The sequence below is a fragment of the Eumetopias jubatus genome, unplaced genomic scaffold, assembly GCF_037043125.1.
Source record: "Eumetopias jubatus isolate StellerSeaLion01/CBP00866 unplaced genomic scaffold, mEumJub1_p1.0 scaffold_3, whole genome shotgun sequence".
NCBI lineage: Eukaryota > Metazoa > Chordata > Mammalia > Carnivora > Otariidae > Eumetopias > Eumetopias jubatus.
The window spans coordinates 192,824,200-192,846,845 of NW_028274809.1; positions in this window are offsets into that span (position 1 = coordinate 192,824,200).

Genomic DNA, 22,646 nt, shown 5'->3' on the forward strand with positions numbered 1-22,646 from the left:
ATGGCAACCTTCCTTCTGGATTCTTTGTTTCTGCACGTACGGTCTCGCTGCCCTTTGCCTGTGAAGTTGGCTGGTGTGGTGGTAGCGTTCTTAGTCATTGCCGTATACCTTCGGGGAACTTGGGGTCCTGGCCGCACGACCATGGTGACCAAGCCTGGAGACAGCACCCACTTCCTTTATTTGTGTGTGTTTTTACCATTAATACCTGAAAGTTTACAGGGTCGTTTTCTGCATACCTGAAATTTAACTCGCTGGCCCATGTGCACAAGTGTGTCTCTTTATTTTAGTAAACTTTCGTGAGATTTCACTTCTTTGTTAGTATTCTTTCCATTTTTTAAAACGTTGTGTCCATAATGTTCTCCCCTTCTCTCTCTATAAAAAGTCTGTTGGATCTTCAGTGTGCGCTCAGGGAAGAATCTCAAATTTGTTTTCCAAATGAATTGAGTTTTGCGCCCGGCAATCGGCTACTCTTTTTGCTCTCCTGAAGATTCTAGTTCTGTGGTTTCCTTGGCATTTCTTTGTGGCCCTTCCTTATCCCCCACCTCATACCCCCCTTAACTCTTCCCTGTGTCCCGCTGACGGTGGTCTGTGTCTTCACCCTGTTTTCCTTCTCCTGGTTCTCGTGCTGCTAGCAGTCGGCCAGGCTGGGTTTTTGCCTGCCCTTCCCTGCTGGAGACCAGGGCCTATGCGTAGCCAGGCGGTTTCCCCGAGCATCTGTCCGGGGCCGTGAGCTTCATGGCACGTGAGGCCCTGCTGCTGAGCCTCCCCGAAGTGCACAGGGCCGGGGGTTCCACGTGACGGCGAACGACAGCCACGGTCTCTCCAGTGTGCGGTTCACGGGGCGATGGCTGCACTGGGCTCCCTGTCGCTCATTTGCAAGTCTGAACTAAATGTGGGCGCGTTCTTGCTTTTCCTTCACGACCGCCTCAAGGCGACGTGTCTTCGGGTCAGGAGGGGGCTCTGCATGACAGCAGCCCTCAGGGGACACATTAGAGCGAGCTCACCGTCGCAGCCTGCTGCCTGCCCAGCCCCCGTTTCTCCATGCCAGCGTGGCGGCCCACACATCTCCTTTCTGGCGTGCGTAGTAGTAACGGGATGCGGGAGGCAAGCGCTGTCGTGTGTGTGGCCTTGACCACGTGCAGGCACTGTTCTAAACACTGCGGCAAGTCTCACCTCATCCCCGCAAACGCCCGCATCCCACCTACGACAGGAGCCCTGTGCTTAGCCCTCTGGTTTCCTGTTCTCTTCCTTAACTGCATGTTTGGAAGGGAGAGACTTCTGGTTTGTGCGAGGGAGAAATTCCCTGGAAGGCACCCCGGCCTGTTTGGGGCAGGGAGGGTGCTGAGCCGCCGGGGGCACCTGCAGGCTTCTGTCCTAGGACCACGGTCACCAGCCCCCATGGGACACACACAGCTTCTCTGTCCCGGCGCTCCTAACGCCACAGACTTGTGCGCCTTCCAGAAGGAGTCGGCTGGGGCCGTTTGTGTGTCTCTGCCGGTCTGCTCACCCCACCTGCCGTGGCTGTCTGCCTCCTGGCTGGGTCTGCACCCGCAAGGCGGGGCCTCTGCCACGTCTTCAAGCGCAGCCTTGGGCCACTGACCCTGACTTCTCTTGTGCGACCTCCCCTGGCTGGGCCTGCATGACTGAGCCTCGTAGCCCTGAGGCCCCAGCCCTGCCCCGCCGCTGTCTGTCACACTCAGCGCAGCCTTGGCACCTGAGCTGTGTTTCAGGCCCCCGCAAGCAGAGACGGAACTTACTGAGGCTGGAGAAGAGCAAAAAGAAGCTGTCACCGACTGGCAATGGCTACGTTTGGCTGCCCCAAAGGCTGTTTGCTCTCCATGCTGGGGCCTTTCTCTTCCTGGACTTTGTGGCTCTCCACGTGGGGGGTCGTGCCCTTCCCAGCTTTTGGAAGCCCCTTGCTGTGTGTCTGGACCTCCCTGGAGGTAGCCTTCTCCGAACGCCAGGAAATACCCAAGTTCTAGAAGGAAGGCGAGCGGCTCTGGCCATCAGTGTCTACGAGGCTCAAGCCCATTCCCACATCTGTTATTACCGTGCAGATGCAGAGTGTCTGTTCCCCACCAGTCGGGATGCTCTTCATCCTTTGGATAACAGGAAAGCGCTCCATGATTTGATTTCTTCGTTAGGAAGACCCCACGGACTGATGCGCAGGAGTGAGGGGTGGCCACGGCGTGCAGACTGCGGGGGGGGGGGGTGAAGGCTGAAGACAAGCAGCAGAAGGACAGGTGGTCAGGGGGAGCGGACTGTGACCGGCCCCGCATGGAGACTTGCCGGGGGTGGTGGCCAGCTGGACACGAGGCGTGATCCCCCGGCACCCTCCCAACTTGTCATCTGGGTGCCACCTTACAGGGGTTGCTGAGGTTAGAAGCACGCGGAGCCACAGTGAGGGGTGGGCACACTGATGGGCCACGTCTTTAAGGAAGCATCTGGAGTGGGGCTTTCGGGAAAATACTCCAATCCGCAGAGTGAGGAGAAAGAGGTCTGGCCGCTGGGCCAGCCGTGAGAGCAGGGCCCGGTGGGCCATGCACGGCACTGGCCTCCGTGGAGGGGACTTTTATTCTTGACAAGCCGCTTTCTCCTCTCTGCACACCCTCACCATCTGGGAGCACCACTGGCGTCTGTGCTGAATCGTGGTGAGGAGTCTCCACATCTTCGGTCCTCCTGGTCACTCTGCGGAGCCCTGTGCAGAGCAGGTGTTCAGTCCCTGCTGCTCACGCTCTTCGCGGCCTGCTTGCGTTTGCTTCTGCTGCCCCTTGCCCTGGAATCCTTCTCCTGCGCGAGTCCGGGCCAACATGGTAATGGAGGCAGCCGCATCTTCCCCAGGGGGGGTCCACTGGCACCTGCCGCACCACGGGCATTTCTGGGTGCTTTCATAGCACCCGGGCTTCTCTGTGGCACTGTCCTGAAACGGACCTCCCTGTCACTCCCAACTGCACTGGAAGGTTGTGAGGGATAGAACACAGTCTTATTCATGCCCCCGTTGCACATGGTCGGGGCTCAGTGAAGGATGAACCAAATTGAAGAGTCAGAGAAATGATCCTGAGCCAAATTTATTCCTGTGGTAGATTGCAAAATATGGCCACACATTCCTTCCTCTCAGGTATGCGTGCCCTGTTGTAGTGTCATTTGGCCAATCTCCCCATCAAGAGGCAGGGTCTGTCCCTGCCCCCCTAGATTCTTGGCTGTTTTGTGACCTCCTTTGACCAATTAAATGCAATGGAAGTGACATTTGGGGCTCTGCCCTAAGAGGGCTTGCAGCTTCTGCCTTCACCCCTTGACATCCTGCCCAAGACCCCCAAGTAAGGAAGCCTGTGTGGCCTGCTGGAGGATGAGCACCACGTGGAGGAGAACTTGGGCGGCCCGGCCTTCAGCCATCACCAACTAGCCGATGTGAGGATGATGGACAGCCCAGCCAGCCCTGCAGGGGAGCCGTTTGAGGGAGCCACGTGAGGCCAGCAGAGGGGCCACATGGCTGACCCACATTATAAAAAATAATAAATTGTCCTTAGCCACTAAGTTTTGGGGATCGCTTGTCATGTAGCAAAACCTAACTGACATGGTTGTCTTGGATCCCAAGAGAAGAACCATGCAAATGAGTTGAAATGGACCATCTGAGCTCTCAGAGCAGAGGAAAGACGACACCCTCGACTTCACGTGGGTTCTCCCCCACCAGCTGATGCTCAGCTCTGTCAGCACAACTGAACCAGAAACATATGGTTTGGAGCCACGTGTCCTCAGGATGATTGCGGGCTGCAGGTGAGACGCGCTAAGCGGGGTGGTAATGATGATTATTGCTGACGATCACTGGGGAGCAGAGCGAGCCCTGTGATTAACTGAGCACTCCTCAGTCTAAATGGGTCTTGACTGCAGAGCCTCACAGAACCAGGTGGTGTGGGGAGGCACCCACCAGCCAGACGCATAAACACCGCCGGCGTGGAGCGTCTTCATCCTCTGAGCAGGAGACGTGCCACGGAGCAGGTGACTTCTGTCGCCGGGCGGGGTGGGAAGCAGAAGGCATGTGACCATCAGCCCTCACATCCGTCCATCCATGCGTCGCAGAGGATGCCCTCCCCAGGCTGGGTCACGCAGGTCCCCGGGAAGGCCGCTGGCTCTCTGCCCTCACAAGCAGTTTATGTCTTTAAAGCCAATTAATGAACCGATGGGATGAACAGTGCCTCAGATGACGGGACAGTTATTTTCCATTTGGCAAACACTTGGAAGTGCCTACTGGTTGTTGGGCACGGCACTCAGCTCTGGAGGCTAAGTGTTATGTTATGTTATGTTTATGGCTCTAAACACGTGCGTTGGCACAGAAAGGCCTTTCTAGGTTGGTCTTTTCCGGAATAGTTTTAGATTTTGACCCATGGTTGCACCTGACTGTGGAGCTGAAACTTGAGAAGAGTCCAGGGTGGTGAGCCGAACGAACAGGTCGAAAGTCAGAGGTCAGAGGAAATTACAGGGACTTGGGCCTTGGGGGTGAGGGAGCTCCAGGCCCCAGGCGGCCAGGGCCGAGGCTGGTGAAGGGTGTGGGTGTTTGCAGAACGCAGAGCCCACCTGTCGCCTGCTGTTCATCTAGGATCTGCTGGTCTAAACAGACCTCTGTTCCCCTTTGCTGTTCAGACCTGGTCATGAGCTGAGGTGTCCTAGTTCGTTCCATGGCCCCTGAGTAGACCCTTCCAGATTTCCTTGGTGGGGGGGGGGGGTGCCCCTGGCTGGGGGATGAGAGGTGCTCTTTGCCTTGGGCCTTGTCTACTGGACCCCTGAAAATTCTCGGTTGGGAAAGATTGTGAACTCTGGAAAACCTGCTAGGAGTAGGGGCCTGAATAACCTCCCTCTGCTGGGGGCTGTCTGCTGTGTGGGGGCCTTGCTGGACCGGGGACCTCGCTGGACCTGGTGGCCCCCTTCCCATGCCCGCGGTCAGAGTGCCTCTCCCAGCCGGAAGCTGCCGTGACCTGGCAGCAGGGTGGCCCACCTGTTCTCGTTGTCCAAGGGACAGCGGGCTGGTCTCCTCTGCTCTGGGAGTCCTGTCTTTGGGGCACCTGCTCCGGTACAGAGCTGCGGACTCCAACAGGAGTTGTCTTTCCCTGATTCCTTATTGTCTCAGTTTCCTGGGGCTGCTGAGACAAGGCCCCGCTAGCTGGGGCACTTAAAACAACAGGACACTGATTCTCTCCCAGTTCTGAGGCCCTACATCCAAAACCAAGGTGTCAGCAGGGTCACGCTCCCTCCAAAACCTGTAGGAGAGGATCCTCCCTGGCTTCTTCCAGCTTCTGGTGCTCCTGACCGTCCCCCGTGTCCTCGGCCTGTAGATGCATGGCTCCAATCTCTGCCTCTGTCTTCACATGGTCTTCTCCTTATATGTCTGTCTCTGTGTTTCTTCTGTTCCTATAAGGACACCAGTCATACGGGGTTAGGGGCTGGCCCTGTTCCAGTGTGACCTCACCATAACTAGTAACATCTGCAATGGCCCTATTTCCAAAGAAGGTCATGTTCACAGGGAATGGGAAAGGCCTGATGTGTGGGGATGCTAACCAAGCCAGGACATTTTTAACTTCTTCCCAGGCTTGGGTGCTTCCGGGTGCCTGGGTGAGCACTGTGATATGGGCTGGGCCTGGTGGGGTGGGGGAAGGCAGGGGTGCTGAGCCCACACCCACTGCTGTCCCTTCCCCCCACTGCTTCCCAGCACCACGACCACTGCTGTGAACTGCCTTTGCACAGCTTCCTTCAGATCGCTCTCAGTCCTTAATCTGCTCACTGCATTCTCCTGTTGCCCCCTGGCCTGTTGTCTCCACCAGCGGAAGCACTGATTGGAAGCAGTAGTTTCTGGCTGACCAGTATTTTCTACTGAGATGAATCACCTAGTTAGGGCAAGGAGTACATTGCTGGAGGGAAATTAACTGCCAAAGATTATATCTTCCAGAGGCACGAGCTGCCTGGCAAATTGCAACAACAGTGGTCGAGGTGTCTACATTGATGAACCACAAACCCCCCAATATCAGGCTCAACACGGTACAAATTTACCCCCACCTCCCGCACAGACCACTGGGTGTTCATGACAGGGCAGTTCTCCAGGTGGTGATTCAGGGATCCAGCCCTTTCTGATTTGTGCTCCACTCTCCTCAGCACGATGTTCCCAAGGGCACTAGGGTGTCATCTCCATCCCAGCCCCACCAGCAAGGGGACAGAACATGGAGAATGGCACTTGGGATGGACAAGTCACTTTCTTTCATGACCTCCTGCACCTGCCACGTGCAGGTGTGATACCAGGAGATCCATTTGGTGTCAGATGAGACAGGTGGGCCCCGGCCCTCACGGAGCTTTAGTCTTGTTGGATTAGCATCACCACTAACCTAGTTGCCAAGCCAGAACTCCATGGATCAGCCCACTTTCCTCTCGACTTGGCTTCCAGGCAGGATTTCTCCAGCCTAAGTCTCAATCAAGATGGACATTAAATTCAGTGTATTCTTCCTCCGTATCTCCTAAATCTGTCTTCTCTTTGCCACTTGCCACCAGAACTGCCGCAGCAGTGTCCCTGCCGATCTTGCCTCCAATGCTGACTGCCTTCAAAGTTGGTGCCACGTTACCAACAGAGTGATCCTGGTAGACTGTCTCCCAGGCTTACTGTGGAGGGTCTCAGTTCATTATAGAAAATACAGGACCCTCTGGAATGAGGCCTCTGTCGGCTTCTCCATGCTTGTCCCTCAGTCTCTGCTTCTGACCCGTGCACCGTGCCCACTCCACCCAAACCGCGGAGCCTCCTGGCTACAGCACGTTGTTCCTTATCTCTGTCCTTAAAGGAAATAGGGTTCCTTCCTCTTACCTGCTGGTGAACTCCCATGAATTCTTTACTTTTAGTTTTATTTTTATCAAGTGGTAAGTATATAGATAGTTAAAAAGCTAAGTCATTCTCCAGTATTTGCACAGAGCACAAAGGTCCCCTGTCCGCGTTGATCTCTGCTCAGAGACAACAGCTTTCAGCCCTTCTCTGATTCTTTTGGTATTTACCGCCACATTTCTAAATAAGAGTGCTTGCATTGCTACTTCCCGAGTTTTTAACCTATTTTCATTTATTGAGTTCCTACTGTGAAAAAGTAGATTAGCTGCTTTCACCCCGCGCCCCCATGCTCCCAGCGTTATGGTACCTCACGTTACCGTGTCTGTGTAAATGCTGTTCAGTGAGGACATGCTGTCCGCCACGATGACTTTTCCTTTCCCACACATTTCTCGGAGTTAACAACCGTCTTTTCCCCCTTTGTTTTCTGTGTGTTTATAACTAATCAAACCCAAACTCTTCTCCAATTATCTAAGTCTCTCCGTACTTTCAGGTACACCAGTGTGTTTTCATTTCATCTTCTTGTAGGATCTCTTTTTGGGCCTCTAACCTCTTCTGATCTAGACTCGTTTCCAGTCCCTTTTGTGGCACAGCTGACTTGCTGGGACCCCACCCCACCAGAACCTGGGATGGTTCCCTTTGCCTTCCCCTCGTATTGGATCCCTTGTTCCTGGACCTCGGGTTTTTCTCTTTCCTCATTCATTCCCTCTTTTTGTTGGAGCACTTCCTTCAGTAGATTTCTCATAAAGTATACATGGGAGGTAAATTTTTTTACAACTTAGGTCTGAGAATGATCTTTAATTTGTCTTTGTTTTTGTTTTGAAATGGTTTTCAACCAGAATTTTGAAGGCATTTCTCTACTGTCTTCCAGCTTCCTTGGTTGCTCTTGAGAAGACCGATGTTGTTCTGATCCTTTGTAGGTGGCCTTGTTCATTTTCTCCTCTCTTTTGGAACTCCATAATGCTGTACTTTGATATAGGTCTTTTTTATCCATCGTTCTGGGCAGTGCTGGGCTTCTTCAATTCAGAAACATGCGTCCTGGAAGTTTCCTGGATGATTTCCTCCACTCTGTTGTGATGGTTACCTCCTTGCAGAACTCCTGTTGTTTGGACCTTGGACCTCTTGGACTAAGACTCTAATGTTCTTGTCTTTACTTCCAATTTTCTATTTCTAAATTTCTATTTCTGTTTTCTGTCTATTTGTGTTTTTACTTTACTTTCTGGGAGGTCTACTGCACCTTATATTTCAATCTTACGGGCTTTTTGTTTCTGACATCATATATTTAATTTCAGTTTCATTCTCTAGATGATTCCTTTCTATAGTCTCCTGTTCTTGTTTCTTCAATATATCATGTCTTATCTCTTTAAAGATATTAATGATAGTCTCTATAAAGTTTGCTTTTTCTTGTATGGTCTTTGATTTATCTAAGTAAATGTTTTACTGCTTGTTTAATTGTCGTAAGCTCTGTATTTCATAATAGAGCCTTTGCTCATATGCCTGATGATACTTGGTTCTTTGCTCATGTTTAAGAAGGAGGCTCTAGAGGCCAATCAGAAGCCCCAGGCTTGTGGGTGGGGTTTGATGATTGTGGAATTTGTTGTTAAGGAGGTAACTATTTGGGGCACTTTAATATTAGCATCTCTAGGTCTTTTTTCTTAGCCTAATCAGATGGCCCAGCCTCTTGTCTGGACCATGGAAGGTCTGACACCTCACATTCTGACAGCCGAGCGAGGGAAGGAGGTGAAAATGTATTGTTCACAGTTTTACTTTGTTTTACTTGTTTTTAGCATGGTGCTTTCCCACACATCTGTGCTGCGGTCTCCCACTTTGCTCACTCTGGAGGTTAAACCCATAGTCTTCTGCTGGGATGCAGGAGCATCCCCCAGCTTGCCTGCATTGGGAATGTGATCCAGGTGTCTGACCACTTATAAAGGAGACTTTTAATCAATCTGCCTGTTTCTGTCCCCATTTGATTCATAGCTTTCAGAGGTCCCGGGTGCTGGCGATGACTGAGACTCTGGGCCAGCCTCCCCAACCCTGCCGAGGTTTGGCTGGCTTTCCTGAGTCTGTCCCATCCGTGGCCAACCATCCGTCTACTTTCCAGCTCCCCAAATCATGTCACTGCTCCCTCCTCTCCTTTCCTCTCTATCCTTGTGGGTTTATACCTTTAAAAGGAATCTTGAACTATATTTTTGGTGGGGGTTCAGAGCATGATTCAGTCTGCCATCCTTACAGGGACAAAGCACAAGCTTACCTCTCCTTTGGTATTTTCCCTAATCTCTGCCCAGCCACCCGACAAAATTGATCACTCTCCCCTTTGTCTGGGTCACCCTTGACCTTAATCACGCTGTCTAGGCCATATCTCCATTTGGACAAAATGCTCCCTGAAAGAAGGGATGGGGCCTTGGTTATTTATCTCCAGTCCCTGCTGCAATGCCTGGCATTCAGTCATTCATTCACATTTCAAGCATTCATAGAATGTGTGTTGTGGACATATAAATATTAGCAATACAAAGATAAATAAGGCGTGGCTCATGATGTAGAGAGGCTTACCTCAGTGTCGCAGGGCGGTGCGGGAAAACAATGAAAACACAGACTCCATATAGCCTTGTATGTGTGTGAATGTGTGTGTATTTACATACACATGGACACACTAAAACATCTAGCACTCAATAAAATTTGTACAACAAATGATCCTTCTTTCAAAATATAAGGAGCTGATGTGGGCCTCCTTTGCTCCATTGTCCTATTTTCCAGCCTATTGAATGTGAAGGAATTTTTTCAGAGTCTGAAATGTGTGTGTGTGTGAAATATATATGGATTTGCTCACTAATCCATTGGCCATATCTGGCAGGCAGAGAGAAACACTGGCTAGGTAAATGTATTTAGCCAAGGTTATTTCTCTGTTTAGTAAATTGTATGCTACATGTAGGAATCATGTCTGATTCACTCTTTTCCCCACACAATACCCAGCAAATTGTTTTCTCGGAGTGCACAGCACATGGCAAAGACTTAATAAATATTGAATAAATGGATGGATGGATGAGCGAATGGGTAGATGGATGGGTGGATGGATGGGTAGTTGGACGGGTGGGTGGGAGATTGATGCATTAATGGCCAGATGGCCTTTGAATTTGCACTAATGATCTCAAAGTATGGGCAGCTTTATGAAAATTCCGTGACATGATGTGCTAGAAAACACTTGGTAAACCCTAAAATAAAATGCATGATTTAAGGCATTATTGTTGGACCTGGTGCTCTTTATACTATCCCTCTTCTCAAACACGTTGGAAGGTGCCTTTAAGGTCTTTGTACCAGTGGATTTTGATTGTTGTAGACCACGCTGAAGCAGACAGAGCACCGACTGACACTCACCAGCTGTCCTTGTCTGTTTCTTCTCGACCTCAAGGACATGAAATGGGAAAATGGACAAATGCTTCACTCACCCTCTTTTATCCTAAAGTGCTGAAGTTGAGTCAGAAAGAGAAGCCTTCAGAAAAATCAGAACTTCATGTATTAACCATTTCTATTTTCTTAAATTTTTTATGTCTGAAAATTCATCTTGTTAAAAAAAGGGAAATCATTACAAAGTAGGCAATTCTGAGTGTTTAAGCAATAGGCCTGAATTACCCTTAGTTAGACCCTAGTGGGGGGGAAGAGGCTGGCGTGCTTCACCACCTCCCACGGCAGTTCCCAGTGGCTCTCAGTGTGGGGGTCGCATCAGGAGAAAGGTGGTGGATAGGCAGGCCAGACTTTCACCATCCTTCCTGGGCTGGGGGTAGGAGGGCAGCCCTGGCGTCCGGGGGGTGGGGGCTGGGGACGCTGCTTACCGCCGCGGGACAGCACCCAGCCCCAGCACAGCGCTGTCGGGTCCGGAGTCCCAACAGCTGTGGGGCCACAGCTGAGAAACCCCGGGGTAGGGTGATAGGAACAACAAAGGGCAAAAGGATCATGACTCTTGGAAAGAAAGGAGGATTTTGAGGAGAAGTTTACATAGAGAACACCTAACTTGTAAGGATATTCAAAAACTTGCCCACCCACCTTTCCTTGGGAGTAACTTCCAAATGAACGAAAACAGCGGTCTGGGCTTGTTTGCTCATTTTCATTAGCAACTGGTTTATCTGCCAAATCACGTGCTCTAGTAAGGGAGGCCCTCTTGCTGGAATAAAAGACGAAGTCCACAACAGGCTAATTTGGGAAAGGAAACAGCAAGCACAGCATTTCCAATAATCTCTTCTAAGGAGGAGAAAGCCACATCATTTTGCTTTAGATATTCCTTTTTTTTTTTTTTTTTTTTCTTAAGTCTGGAAGTTGTCTGAGTCACCTGCCTTTCTGGGTAGAGAGATCTGCATTTGCCTCTAAGACAGGTCTCCTTTCAGAATCCTCACTTTATTTTGTCCAAGAATTTGAGTGAATTCTTGGATTTTAAACAAGGAGGAGAAAAATAACCGAATTTTACCAAAAATCTAAAGTAGTGAATAAGACAGCAGGAAGTGGAAGAAGGGCCTCAAAGGAGCCACTGGATGGGGAAAAGAAAGGGGGTTTTGCTTTAATTGGATTTTAATGATCCCCTATTTCTCAGTTCTGGACTTTTTTTTTTTTGAGGGGAAAAAAAACACCTTAAAACATAAAGGTTAATCTAACTATACATTTTAAGCTTTTAAAGGCTCCATTACAGGGCTTATTATGCTAAAAGAAACATACCTGGCGTTTGCAGCTTCTAAATGTATCAGCAATGCACGTAATGATTCACTTAAAACACCATGGTCAGAATTCTTTCACATTATTTCTATGTAAATTGGATGCTTCACAATTACTATAATATGTGTGAAATTCCACTTATTATTTCTTTTAACATAGAAACTTTTATCACTTAACTCACTGGACAGAATATTTGAGCCATTTGCAATCATTAGAGCATTTTTGTTTGGTCAAACCCTTACGGGATTATACTTCAGAAAAGACAGTGAATTATATTCATTGCAAGAAAACAGCAATTTTAAACATATAAGGGGCACCAGGAAACTTTTCATTTTAGTGCAAATTCAATATTATATCTTACTTCTTTTTACAGCAGGGTAAGCTTTTATCTTTAAGCAATTTATAAAACCCAGCATGTAATAGGAGTGAGGCATACAGCGCAGATCAATCTGATAAATAGAGGCTTTGGGTAGAGAGGATGTGACATCGCTGGGATTCAAGACAATCGCTCTGTACTTTGGGAGTTTTGCCTTGTGAGCCTGGTGGAGGGCCCACAATGTTTGCCGCTTCCTCCCACTTCCCACGTGGAACGCGCGTCCAGAATCCTCACAGCCCCAGCTGCCCTCAGCTCCCCGTTCCAGGGGAACCCTCCCCAGGAACCTCAACACTCCACTGAACTTTGTGGACCTCACCCTGAAGAACTTTGGATTTTTTCAAATAGACTTGGGGAAGAAACACAAAATCTGAAAAAGGAGGGGTATTGTTACCCATTGAGCTGATTTCTCCTTGGGTTGAGGGGCTCTGTGTCTGAATGTGACACGTCAGAGAAGGGCTCTGTGGCGGCCTGGCGTATCTGAAAGCACTTCTTCTGCCTTAGGCATTTGGATATTTTCTGGAGAGGAAAAACAGCAGCTAAGTGGAGATTTGCATATATGCACCCTGAATTTTAAGACAAAATGTATGTAGATTTCTTTCTGATAAATGATTGAGAAAATTAAATTCAGACCTGAATTTGTACCTAATTATGTAAACACCTAAATTATTGGGCAAGATTTATTTTTTTAAATTGTGCCATTTTAAAATGAGGCAATTTCTAAGTGACATGACGTATTTATTTCCCAAATTTTATCCTCCAGACTTCTACTAACAAAGATAAGTTGAGAACTTTCAATGGGAGCTCTTATATATGGAATAAAAATTAAGTGATTTTTATTTGGGCTTTAATTATAATTTTTTCCAGCTCTATTCCTTGAGGATATTTACATTTTCCCCCAAAATTGAAAACAAAAATTGTTATTTTTCTCTTAGTGTAATGTTCCTTCCCATTTTGATAGTAATCTCTGTAGACATAATAGGATATTTGACTATGCCAAGTAATACATACGCCCCTAGCTCGCCTTGTGCGTGCGTGTGTGTGCGTGCGCGTGTGTGCGTGTGCGTGTGCGTGTGTGTGAACGAGCCAGAGAAGGGGAGAGAGAAGAGAGACCCAGGGCAGGGTGTCTGGGAACACTGTGCTTGGTTTTCAGCTGGAAGTTAACTTGCATGCACTTAATTCTGGAACCATGTTAACACCATAACACTGAGAGTCGAACACATAATGGGCCTAAGCATTAACTCGGCCCTGTAGGTGGATTTTGGTTTTAAAACTCAAGATGGAGACTGTCGTTGAGGTGCGGGCGGCGCTCCGGTGGGGAACGGGGAGGAGCGCGTGCAGGCCAGCCAGGGCTGCACCTCGGGGCCCCGAGAAGCAAACCGTGGGTTTGCCAGCACGAGCCGCAGCCGCACGTGGGACGTGCACCGATGATTTCGGTTCTGGACCTGTGGGTCCTGCAGCCTCACTGATGAAGGACACACACACGCGCATATGCGTGTAACATGATTTGGGCATGTCTTGCAAATGACCGAAAGAAACAGCAGTTACCGAGTGCTGGATGAAGGACAGTCGATCGACAGTAGATGAAATGCAGTGTATAAATATTGCATGTCCGTTCTCACGCTGCTCTTCACTAGCGGTCCACGCGCTGGAGGCACTTAGGCTGTGTGCAGACTTCTCAAGAGACGGGGGTGCCCTCAGAGAATGACAGCATGCTCAAAGATGGCCATTACCCTCTCTGGGTTGAATGATTAGAACAGACGATTTTATAAATTTTAAATTGGTAATGTATTCATAGCTAAAGCAGAGGAAAACCCAGTACGTGTTTTCTTCCTTTTTTTAAGCCCGCATATTTTCAAAGACCTCCTATAGTTAACATTATAATATAGTTAGTTGCTACAAATAATCGGGGGTGATTATAGGAAAGCTGTCAGGGCCTGCTCAAGGTCTGAAAAGGCTGCAGCAAATAGCTTTTCTCTTTGCCATGGAGACTGGGGTCTGTTTTTATGGTTACTCTGGAAACCGGAGCCTTGCTGTTGTTAGTCCTTTTCAGTTACTTTAGCTATTAAACCCTCCGGTTGAGACAAAAGGCAGGAGGTATGCAGACACTTCCTCGGAGGAGCAGGGTTCAGGCTGGGGAAGGGAGCCGTGTCTATTCAGCTCGTCACATTTTTATCGAGGAGGTGGCGTGCTGCACAGGAACCTACGTTGGCAGTTAGAATTTGGAAGCACACACCACAGCACACCTCCTGCCCTCCTGCCTGCCCCCAGACGTGGGGCCTGCGCCCGGAGGGAGGTGTGGGAGACCTCGCCTCCAGCCGCCCAGGCCCCTCGGGGTGCGTGCGAACTCGGGGTGCTGGGCATGAGGGGCAGCAGTGCAGGGTCCCCGAGCACTTGGGATCGCCTTATGATGCAAATCCACATTTAGACACCACCATGTGCGTTTGGTTTTGTTTTAAGAAATCAGAGCAAAAATCACTAATATTCTCTCCATCTTGTTACTAGATCCAGTGATAACCTAGCAAGGAGAGCCCTATGTTGTCAGATATTTTCCAGAGCAGGGAACCACCTGGAACGCGAAATTATGACAGGGATCCTGGATTACTTGCAAGCTAGATGGGCCCCTTCCTTTTTTTCTTTTTCTTTTTTCTTCTTTTCTCTCTCTTCCTCCAAACAGGAGCGTGTTTTCACCTCAGTGACGGTTTATTATTGCCAGGATTTACTGGCAGCAGCCTGAAAGGGCCACAAAGAGCACGCTTCTGCAAGGGGCCGCCCTTGCTGGCCCGAACGCAGCCACACCACGGAACGCCGCCCACGGCAGGCGGCCCCGAGGGTGTAAACCGCCTTCGGTGGGCTCCAGTAGTTTTCATTTGAACTCTTACATGTGTTGCCCCAGATCCCATTACCATTCTCCCTCCAGCCTGTCCATCACGAAGGAGGAGGTCCTGGTAGCCGAGTTAAAACTGAAACACTTGCTTTTTAAAAGTAGCAAAACAAATTAATAACAAGGAGTACTGGTTAACAAGAAGCAGCGTTTAAGAAGGGGGGGGAAGCAAACAAATTGCTTTCTTTATCAACCCACTTACTGAGTGCTGTTCTGTGTTTTTAGTTATTTTAAATCAAAATGTAAAGTTATTTTAAATCAAACTGTAAGTGGCATTTCCCCTCTCCCTGCCTGCCTTGAGCGCACGAAGAGTTCACATGTGATGTCCTCCGTGTTGACCAAGGGAGGTGTCTGATTTGAATGAGTGCCCACCCAGATGCAGAGGGAGCTTTCCCCTTCTCAGCTCTGGTAAATTGAAAACAGCAGTAATAGAAGGAACGTTCAGCACCACGCACACGTCACAAAGCCCACCATCGCCCCAGGTCGGGAATTCTCATGGGGGTGGGGTATGGCCAGGGTTCACAGCGGGGTCTGAGACAGGATTCAAGATGGCACCAAACGCTCCACAGAAAGCCATTCCCATTTTTAATGGTCCTGTTGTATTTTCAATCTAAATCACACTGATCCCTCTCTGAATGAAAATTACATGGCAAATGGATAAAAGCTTAGTAATCAAAATTAAGTTCATATTTAAGGAGAATTCAGAGGCCAAAGATATACCAGTAATAATTTACTAACAATCATGAAATTAGCTTTGGCTTTGGAAAAACATGAGTATAAGGGGATTAATAAAGCCCCCCCCCCACCAATTTACATTGTCATGTATCTTCGAGATACTGTCATTCATTTGTTCGTTCATTCATTCTTTCATTCATTCATTCAGTTCTTCCAGAGATATTTGTTTGGTTGCTGCTTTGCTATGTGCTGGGTCCTATTTCTGGTGCTGAGAAGAATTTCATGAGCAAAAGCATGAGCATCTTTTGGGATAGCCCTTTTCAGATGCTGCCTGGTAACTGAGCTGCCTTCTCGATGCATCTTGAGGGAGAGACAGGGAGAAGGGAGGGAGTTCCCTCATTGATTAACACACCACTCATAATAATATAGTGGAAATTATTTTGACCCAGGAAAATTAGGCTTGTTATATATTCCTTTTTGCGTCCAGTTCTCTCTGACCAACAAAATAGGAAAATCCCATAAACTGTGAGGGCTGCCTTTTTTCAGTTAGTCATTAAGTTGTGATATTTATGTAGTTCTGTTGGGGGTTTTTTCCCCATGATGTCTATGTTGTATTTAGTATAGACCAGTGGGTGAAGTGTAGCTTTGGGCTCATGGCTCATTCTACACATTTCACCTTGATGTTTTACCAGACACCAGCCTTCTGGATATGCCCTTTGTTTGGACTTGTGATTCAAATTGTAATTGAATTTTGGTTTGCTATTAGTAAATTAGTATTTTCTGTAACTTTGTCCAAGTGCATTGTTTCCCTAAGTGAATTTGGTAGCTGCTTCAGAGATGCATATGAATTCTTAATTTGAATTTTTTATCATTGTTTGAAAATGATTATGCAGTATGTATGTCCTTTGTGTGATGTCATACATAACTCTAGGGGTTTATATATTAAAGGCTGCTGTCTTTTATAAATGGCTATTTACAAGTGAGTTATTGCTCTTTTGAAACTGGAGTTTTCTAAACAGTAGCGTGTCATATATCCACCTGCATGCCAGATTCATGCTAGTTTTCCATCAAATTCAACTTTCCTTTATGAGCAATTTCATGGATCTGTGTATGCTCAGGGATTTCTGAGGCTGTCATGGTTATCCTTGTGTGCCAAGTTCTGTTAAAATCTCACTGCCTTTGTAATTCTGTTCTTGGTTAACCTAGCTACAAGTGAGCTTTTTATACCTGAGTCACAATAGTTCTTGCGTTGAAGCTGATCTGACAGTTGAGATTATTGAGTCCTGCAGGATCTTCACTATGCTGGTGCTGTGAGACTCTTTAAGTTTATTGTGATTTCGTTTTCGTGTGCACATTTCTATCTCATCTTTCTGGGTAGACCGTTAACTCCTCGAGGGCAAGGATCGTATTTTAAACACCCATGGATTTCCGCCTCCAGTCCCGGTGTGTGGCGTACTGCCCTGCTCAGAATATCCTTCCGTGGAAGTTGATCATCGATACCAGCTGACGTGTGTGTCTCAATTGAAACCGTCTGCGATGTTAGAGCACAAGTCTGTCCGCACGGACGCATCAGAGCCCGTCACGTGGACTTGTATTTTGTTCCCTGACGGCATTGGGACGGTGCTTCTGAGCGGTGTGGTCCCAGCAGCTGGGGGCCTCGTGGGGAGACTGCAGGCAGGCGGGCTGGCTGGTGCTGTGTGCTGGAGGGGGCCCAGAAACGCAGCCGCGCAAGACCTGACCACCGTGGAGCGCGCCCTGGCGTGTGGGGCCAGTCCTTCGGCCGCTGCTGCCCGCTCCACCTCCCCATTCCCTTGACCATTTTTGCTGCCATGCTAACACAGATGTTGAGTAGAACATTCTATGACATCTGTCCAACCTGCCCTCGCATCACGGACACGCGCATAACGTCGCAAACCTGGCACCTTGCAGGAAGGCGCTGCTGATCTGTAGTGGGCAAAGAAATGGCAGATGTTGAAGATACTTGATTTCAGTTCCATATTAAATAATATTACGCTCTCTGGGACAATAGGGCTTTTTTGAAAATACAGACACGAGTTTATGGATTTTTTTTTCTCATTACATTTTAAATAGAATCCTATATTTTCTCCTGGCTTTATAACTTGTGCAAAATATATCAAAAATATACAGAAGTGAATGGACAAATGTGAAAGCCGCAGATGTGCAGGATTAATCTGTATATTTTTATGCAAAGGACATTTTATGCCAGGACAGACAATAAACACATCCTTCCCTCCTCTCTAGTCTATTATTTGAATTGCTTCAGTACCAGAAATTGTGCACATTAATAGGTTGGTGAATCTAGTGGTTTATTCATTTGTCTGTTTGAGCCATAGACAATAGTTGGGGGAGGCTTTCTGAGGGGATTGCTTTTGACGATTTTGTAAATACTTTGTGTATGTAAGTTTTATTTATCTGTGGAAAAGTACACAGTTTTCCAAGAGCCACTCTTAGGGCAGACGTACTAGAAAACATTGATGAGAGTGTCAAGTTAAGGTTCAAAAGACTGTTCCCAAAGGGAGCGCTATCCCAGGCGTGCCGAGACGTGTGGAAAGGTGGGTTGGAATCTGCCCTGCATCTCACCTGGTCTGATACTTCCGGAAAATTGCTATTGGTATAGAAAATTGTGACTTTGGTCCTGAAGTATTTCTCGAGTCTCTTTGACTTTTCCTGTTACCAAATGTTCTTGGATGTCTTCCTCCCATGTTCTGAGAGCATGCTTCGTCAAGCCGCACGCACATGTGTGCGTGTGTGCGTGTGTGTGTGTGTGTGTGTGTGTGTGTGCCCACGGTACCAAAAAGAGAAGAATGTTGGGGCAGCTCGCACTGAGCGCAAGCCTGCAGTCAGGTTGAGGCGAGGGCTCCGGGGCTGCAGGTGTGGACCCGCACTTTTGAGGGCAGGGTCTGTGCCCACAGAGCGGCACAAGCCCACCCACTAGGGCGGGAACGGAGGTATGGCATGCAGGCAGGCGCACCTGCTTTACGAGTCCATCTGCCTGCACCCGAGGAGGCTGGGCAGGCCCGAGGGGCCTCCCCACACCGAGGGGTGTGGCCCAGACAAAGCCTGGGGAGTCGAGATATTCCAATCTGAGCTGCTTCGTGTCGTGGCAACCACAGGACCCCACGCAAGGCTTTGAAAGGGACAAAGAATTTCCTTGTGTTTACACTTTTTATTACTATATAGGATTAGGTCTGTTGCACACACAGAAGAGGAAGTCGGTTTATTTTACACAAATCAGCTACTTAAAGTAAATTGAGATATATAGAATTTACCAATGAAATGAGTGATTTGATGTGAATAAAAGAGGTGGTGTGGTGTAAATCAACACTGACAGCCAAATGGGGAAAATTGACAGAGCACTGTAATCACTCCCAACATCCACTGAAGTTATTGATCCAGAACCTCTATAATCCCCTTCACATAACACAAGCAATTTCATATAATACCTGTAATAACGGTGCATTCAAACTCAAGTAGCCATCTGAAGCATTGTATCTAATGGCGAAGCGGGCCTTGCTGAGTAAGTGTAACCAACTAGACACAGAAAGAACCAATGACTCTTGCCTTTCACACGTAACAGCCTCTGATAAGAGCTCGTTCAGAAGATAAACAGTTCCTGATGCCAAAGAAAATGAGCTATTAATTGCCGGCTTGCTAAATATGTTGTAAAAGACGGAGCGGTGGGCGCAGCGTGGAGAGAATGTAGCTGGATTGGGGGGCCGATAAACTTCTTAGGTTATCCATACGCCCGGTATCTGATGTTAATTACAACAGAGGGAGGGCGGCTGACAGGCATTTAGCTGCCGGGTCATTACATCCTTCCCAGGTGCTTTTCCCATGAAATGCTCCCCCCGTTTTTACAAGCCCCTTCTTGCACTGATGGATTATTCCGCAGCCTTATCAAAGCTTTGCCAGCTCCTCATTAATATATAGCGCAAGGCGCACTGTTCTATATATCATTGTCTTCCTCTTGGGGAGGGCTAATCTGTCAGCCATTATCAGGCAGTCAGCAGAAGGTAGGCAATCAGAGCTGACAGCAAAGAATCACGGGAGATCAGGCGAGGTTAAATGAGGCTGACAGTTGTGATAATGATGATTATACTATAAATTAAGATATGATGATAAAGGAGAATAAAAGACACAATCTGAAGCAATATTTGGTTTAACATGTCTCTCTTTTTCGTTACTGTTAAATGGCCATAACATTTATCACACCGAACAAGAATGGACGTTTAACTACCATGATAAAATGGGACAGCATCAGATTGAAAACCCAACAAGTTGTGATTACAGTGTCAGGCACTTTTCCACGGGCTGAGAAAAAAATGGGAGATAGAGCATATGTTATAATCATTCATGCATTATTCTGTAGAATGAAAAGAAAATAGATCTATTTTAGAAATGTCTTCAGCCTTCTCGATGGAAAACCAAAGGAAACGGTTAATATATTCTTCTGCTTCCCAGATCATTTTTATCAATGAGACAATGGGAAGTGAAGTGATGGTGCTCCTGTCAGACCTTCTCCCCCAGACGCATGTTTATTAGAGGGCGACTCGGAGACCGCACAGGGGTTCTGGGAGCGCCTCGCTCCCTGTTGCATTCTGAAATAAAGACAGCAGAAGTCAGCCAGAGAGTTCCCGCGTGCGACTCCTCATAGAAGGCTACAGGAAAACAAAAGTGAGGCTCAACTGATTTGCTTTCAGAAATTAAGAGATGGAACGACCGAGGTAATCACCCGAGTCATTAACCTGCCATCTCTTTGGCTACAGAGGCCGCGGTGTTGGAAAGCTACAAGAGAGTTCGACAGCTCCAGCCGAAGGCAAATGAAAACCTGAGTCCTGTCCCCTCCGCACTCACATGCCGACCCGCTCAGTCTCCAAGCACGTGAGCACCCGCCACTGCCCCCCGATATCCGTGCGTCCCGCCGCTGCACGACACAGGTGCGCCTCACATCCCTGCGGATGGCGGGTTGACACACAACGTAACTCCTAAGTCCCACAGTTAAATTTGCATCCACTTGTTTTCACTTTTCTAGTAAAATCAGGGATGAAGGAAAAAGAAACCCCTTCATTCTCTTCCACCTCCCTTGACAGTTTATTTTTCAGCTGGGAAAGAAAAATTTAGCTGAAAATATATTTTCAACTTTGCCCTTTTTGTGTTTAAATTTCAGAAGCTGAGGAATTGGGAGAATAAAACGTTTGATGCTTCTGCTATATCTGGTATCGATGCGTGCACAAGGCTCTCAGGCTGATTGGTTTCTTTCAATGAATATTTGTCCATTTAAACCAGGCTTTCTCAGCCTCAGTACTATTGGCATTTGCAACAAAGATTTCTTAGTTGAGGGGGGGCATTCTGTGCACCGTGGGATGTTGGCCTCACTACCTGCTCAGAGCACCCCCACTCCCGGAGTGACAGCCCAGACTGTCCCCAGACGTTGCCCAATGTCCCCTGGGGGCAAAACTGCCTCCATTTGAGAAGTATTGATTTAAACCAATTCTGTTAGCATATGGATAAACTGGCATCACGATCTATCGCTCTGTGAAGTCTTCCCAGTGATTTCTGTGGTCCTCCGTCCATAGTGGGTGATTCAGTGAAGTAAGTCAGAGGTGATTTTTAGCATACAAACAACACATTGGATCAACTGCTTCAGTTGTAAACTGTTTCAGATTGTAAACTGAAGTTTGGCCAGTGAGCTTTGAAACAGCATATTTATTCATTGATTACTAGCACTTACCAGCACAGTGAAAAACGTACGCATTCCTTTATCTTGATGTGAAAGGATGTTCCCAAGCTTAGTTTATAGACCTGTTGGTCCATTCTGGAAGAGCTTAGGTAAGTACCGTGCTCTGGCCCAGAAGTTTACCCTCAGCAGGGACCGGAGAAGCAGTGCCAGAGACGCAGGGAGGGCCAAGGAGAGGAAACAAAGCACATTTGTGATATATGTGTAGACTGTAACATATAAGCCTGTTTTCACAGAGTGTGTATGTTAGATTTTCCTCTTGTAGTTACACACACCTTGCACATAACAAACGTTTGTGGTCAAAGATCATGTGCTGTTTTGCTTGGAAAGCTATGACTGCTTCAGAATAGAATGCGCAGTCTCTCCACGGAGATGGGGATGGCAGGTGGCCATGTGTCCTCCCTGCAGTCAGGCTAGCGTGAGCTCTTCATCAACCAAGGGCAGCAGCTCCGCTTCCTGCCCCCTGGCCGCCCACGAGTTCACCCCAGCAGGTTGAGGCTCTGTGCAGTGACCCTCCAGAATCACGCCCTCTTTGCTTTTCTTCTCTCTCTCTCTCTCTCTCTTTAGTTTGACATATCTTGCAGACTTTATTTTGTTTGTTTATTTATTTATTCCAGTTAGTGAACATAGAGTGTAATATTAGTTTCAAGTATATACAAGATAGTGATTCAGCCTTCTTCCATACACCACCTGGTGCTCATCACGACAGGTGCCCTCCTCAGTCCCCACCCCCTGTTCCCCCGTCCCCCACCCACCTCCCCTCTGCTGACCACCAGTGTGTTCTCTGTAGGGAAGAGTCTGTTTCTTAGTTTGCCTCTCTCTTTCCCTTTGCTCATTTGTTTTGTGTTTTATATTTCCCATGTGTGAAATCATATGGTATTTGTCTTTCTCTGACTTAATTTCACTTAGCATTATACTCTCTAGCTCCATCCATGTTGTTGCAAATGGAAAGATGTCAATTTTTTTATGGCTGAGTAATATTTCATTGTATGTATATACCACATCCGCTTTGTGCGTTCATTTGCCAATGGACACTTGGGCTGCTTCCATATCTTGGCTATAAATAATGCTGCTGTAAACCCTGGGGTTCGTGTCTGCTTTTGAATTAGTGTTTTTGTATTCTTTGGGTAAATTCCCGGTAGTGCAATTTTTAACTTTCTGAGGACCCTCCATACTGTTTTCCAGAGCGGCTGCACCAGCTCGCATTCCCACCAACAGTGCACCAGGGTTCCTTTTTCTCCACATCCTCGCCAACACCTGTTGTTTCCTGCATTTTGATTTTAGCTATTCTGACAGGTATGAGGTGATACCTCACTGTGGATTTTCATTTCCCTGATGATGAGTGATGTTGAGCATCTTTTCATGTGTCCATTGGCCATCTGGATGTCTTCTTTGGAGAAATCTG